We start from the raw sequence: 4,505 nt of genomic DNA, 5'->3' as shown, positions 1-4,505 counted from the left end.
TACCTTTCTATAGAATTTTAACTAATACCCTTTTTCTCCTTTACTAAAATTTCGTACAGCATTCAGAGGCATTAAAAATGATTCAACTGGAGCCAGGCATGATGGTCATGCCTGGAGTCCCAGTTACTCGAGAGGCTGAGGTGGGAGGATAGCTTGTGCCCAGGAGTTTGAGGCTGCAATGAGCTATGAATGTGCCACTGCATTCCAGCCTGGGCAACAGAGTAAGACCCCATCGACCCCATCTCTAAAAACAAAAAAATTATTCAATTGGTTTTAGCTACACTTTTGAAAAATAAGCATTAATTCCCCCCTTTTTTCTATCCTATCTTGCAGTGGTTCCTAGGTTGTAGTGTAAAAGAAATACCTGCAGAATTAGATTAAAATGCAGATTCTTGCAGACTACCCTTAAGAAATTCTGATTCAGTAGATTTGGAGAGGGACCCAGGAATTGACATTTTAACCTCCCCCCCTCAGTGATCCAGATGCAAATGGTCCAAAGACCACACTTTGGGAAACTCTGCTGAGAAAGTGCATTCCCTTAACAAACATTTAATGAGCAACTCTATTTGTCAGACACTATGCTAGGTACTATAAATACGACAATGAAAAGACACAACGAAAGTACAATTTTCAGAAATCATTGTATCCTCAGCACCTACATGAAGAATGGCTTGCACATATAGTAGACATGCAATAGATATCTATGAGTGAATTGATGAACAGATGAGCTCATAATTGGGTAATGAAGCCAGACAAGGAAACAAGAAAATACAATATGGTGTGATCAATACTATTTTAGAGGTGTTTGTGGACGAAGGGGAGAAGGAATCTAATATTTATTGGGGACCTACTTTGTGACAGGCACCATGTGCACTTTCTACTCTGTCACACAGGAGGAGAAGCAGTTAACTCAACCTGGGGACAACAGAGAAGGCTTCTGGAGAAGAGGCTGCAATACACTGATTCTCAAAGGACAAGGAGGGTATGTGTGTATGTGTGTTGGTGGGCAGGGGGCTGTAGGAGTTTAGGGAATGAACTAGGCAGAGGAAACGTGGGCAAGGGCAGAACACAGTCAAAGAAAAATAAAAGCGTAGAAAACTGAAATGGAAGCCTAAATAAAATCAGGCGCAAATAACAGTGCTGTACAATTCAAAGCAATGGAAATGGGAGGTTGCCTATTTAGACGTCATTTGAAGAGCAGTAGGAAGCCTACTGCCCAAAAATCGTCTTTCTGACAGCCTGTCAATGATGTCTGAAAGTATGCCACTGGAAACTCATTACTTTGAGTCATTGACAAATTGCCCCGTTAAAAAACAAATATCACTCCTGGACTTCATTTCCTTTTGTTGATCTGGTTACTAGATTGGCAGATCAGAGAATGTGATAGCTATAGTAGATTTCATTTTATCCAGGCATTGGACAAAGTTTCCCATAATTTCCTTGTATATGAAGATGGCAAAATATAAGCTGAATGTTTGAGCTTTTTTTTTTTTTTTTGAGATGAACCTGTAACTAGTTGAACAACCATAGCCAAAGAAGTGAATGAATGGTTTGGTGTCAGAATGGAAGGGAAGTTCTAGTAGAGAGCCAAAAGGCCCTATTTTGGGCCATGTCTTGTTTGGCTAATTTATAATTTTGGCTCACTACAAACAAGAGCTTTAAAAATTGTCAGAGCAATCCAGAGACAGAAGGGACTGCCTCGGGGAGCAATGAACACTAGGCACTGAGGGATTCAAGCTAACCTTGAAGAACTCTCTACCCAATAGTCAAGCAGTGGAGAGGCCCCTTTTAAATCAGTGTTGTGTTATGAGTCAAACATGAACTTTGAAGTCAAAATACCTTGGTTCAAATCTCAGCTTCACTTACTAGCAATGTGACCCTGGGCAAGGCACTTAATCATACTGATTTCAATTTCCCCCTTTATAAACTGGGGATCAAAATACCCACCTTGCAGCAAATGCTGTGACAATGTCATATGTGAAACCATCTAGCACAGTGCTTGACACACTGTAGGTGTTCAATAAACAGTAGTTATTATACCAGTATTCTGATCCAGTGATTCAGAATAGGACATACAAATACATATCAAATCTACTGATGACACGAACATAGGAAGGACTTTGAAATGATCTGGGCAGTCTTGGATAATGCTGACCCCAAACTGACAAGGTGATTGATGGATAGTATTTACAAGAATAAATGTAAAGTATTACTTTTAGGTTGAACACATGGCAAAAGGACACAGTGAAGGAGATCTGGAAAGAACACAGACTTGGGAGCTCTGTTTTATAATTGGGGCATTCCACACTTCATTTATTTCCTCACTTGTTGGGGCCTCCCACACCTCATTCATTTCTTCACTCATGTATTCATTCAATAAACATTTATGGAGCACTGTGCTAGATTCTGAGGAAACAGTAAGACATAAGATGCGGGCTCTTTCCTCAAGTAGCTCACAATTTGAAGAGACAGACAACTTAAAGATAAATTACAATACAACACAATGTAATTATTCTAATCACAGGAGCATATACTAGGCCCAGAGGCAGCACAGAGAAGGGAATACAAAACTATGGAGAAGGAGGAGAAAGAGGAAAAGGAAGAAGAGGAGGAGAAGGAAGAGAAGGAAACTTTCTAAAGGACCTGATCCCTGAGGCTTTTTTAAAAAAGAATTATCATATTTTATTTATTTTTGAATAACTAATTCACATTTATGGTACAAAGTACAAAATGTACAAACACATGGGCAAAGTAAGTTTTCCTCTCACTCCTGTGCTCCAGCCACCCAAGACTCCACAAAGGTAAATCATGGTCATTAGTTTCTTGTATATCTATCTAGACATACTTTGAGTCCAATTTTGGAAGCCAAATGAAAGTTTGGCTAGAAGACACAGGGTCATTCTAAGCGGAGAGGACAATGTGTACAAAGGCATGGAGGCATGGTGGGGTGTTCAGCCTGACATTATTTGGGCAAAGAGGATAAGGAAAGGATGATAGGAGATAAGACTGGAATGGTAGGCAGGGCCAGGTTGTGAAGGGCCTTGTAAGGCATGTGGGGCAGCTTAGACTGTGCCAGTAAGCAGTAGGGGAGGCATGATAAGGCTTTAAGCAGAGGAATGGTATATGATTTACATTAGAGAAAACTTATCCTAGCACCAGTGTGAAGGATGAATTAAAGGGGAGTTGACCAAGAGGCAAGGAGACCAGTTAAGAAGCTGCTTGAATAGTAGGAAAAAAAAGATGATAGAGAGCCTGGACTAATAATATGATAAGATGCTGTGGTAACATAAAGGAAGGATGGATGTATCAGATGGATACTTAGAAGGCAGACTTAACACACCTTGGTAACTAGTTGAATGAAAAATTTAGGATAACTTCCATGTTTCAGGCCTGGACAACTGTGTGGCTAGAGATCTGAGTCACCAAACTGGTGGTAGGGGTGGTGTATAGAGAAGGGGTGGATTTGAGTAAGGAAGATGAATTTGGGGCATACTGAGAACATGGGATGTGCCATGTTCTACGTGTCTAGTATCAACTAAGTATAGAGGTCTGGAGCTCACAAGAGAAGTCTGGGACTACAGATATAGATTTGGGGGTCAATAGCATGGTAAATAAAACCTTGGGGATGGATGAGATGATCTAGGGTAAAGGTTTACAATGAGAAAAATCCTGGGAAAGACTAGTATTTAAGGGGTGGCAGAGGAAGAGTTCAAAAAGGAGCATGAGAAGGAGTAATCAGTGAGGAATAAGGAGAATCAGGAGAGAAGCAACATCACCAAAGCCAAGGAGTAGATACTTTCAAGAGAAGCATGAGGATAGAAGTAGGGTGAGAGCAATCAATTATGTTATTTTTGTAGAGATAGGGTTTCACTATGTTGCTCAGGCTGGTCTGGAACTCCTGGTCTCAAGTTTATCCTCCTGCCTCAGACTCCCAAAGTGCTAGGATTACACGTGTGAGCCACCACACCCAGCCAATTGATCATGTTAAATGCAGCAGAGAGAAGTCTAGTAAAATAAGAAACTTAAAATTGTTCATGATTGATCCTTTTGTAGTTCATAAGCATGATTGGGTTTTCACGTGCACGAATGAGATGTGCCTCCCTCAATCCTTGTTACGATGTTGGCACATTACCCGTCTGACATGAAAACAAATTGTTCATTGGATTTGGCAATTAGAATGTCATTGGTTTTCTTAACAAGAGCAGTACCAGTAGTGTTCTGGGGACAGAAAAGCCAGAGTAGGGGCTGAATTTTGAACAGGAGGTGAGGAAAGGGAGTGAGTGTCTACACTTTAGAAAAGCTTCCATGACAACAGAAGAAGAGAAGTAGGGCAAGTGCCAGTTGGGGATAGAGTTGAAGGAAAGTTGTGTTTGTTTCTTTTTTTAAGGAGTGAAAGTTGAGCATATCTAAATGCTGATGGGAATTATCCAATAAAAAGAGGAGTGGTTGAAGATATACATGAGAGAGGGGATAGATAACTGATGAAGAAATGTCCCCAAGGGGGG

General features: G+C 40.6%; 1 non-coding gene across 1 annotated transcript; it reads left to right on the top strand.

Moving 5' to 3' along the window:
* Positions 1-4,041: 4,041 nt before the first annotated feature.
* Positions 4,042-4,142, top strand: LOC123629001. Its single transcript, XR_006731874.1, has one exon. It is a non-coding gene; the product is annotated as a small nucleolar RNA U13 (small nucleolar RNA).
* The last annotated feature ends 363 nt before the right edge of the window (positions 4,143-4,505 follow it).

The sequence above is a fragment of the Lemur catta genome, chromosome X, assembly GCF_020740605.2.
Source record: "Lemur catta isolate mLemCat1 chromosome X, mLemCat1.pri, whole genome shotgun sequence".
Taxonomy (NCBI): Eukaryota; Metazoa; Chordata; class Mammalia; order Primates; family Lemuridae; genus Lemur; species Lemur catta.
Note: the sequence above shows the minus strand (reverse complement) of the source record. Positions and strands in the feature narration are given on the sequence as shown.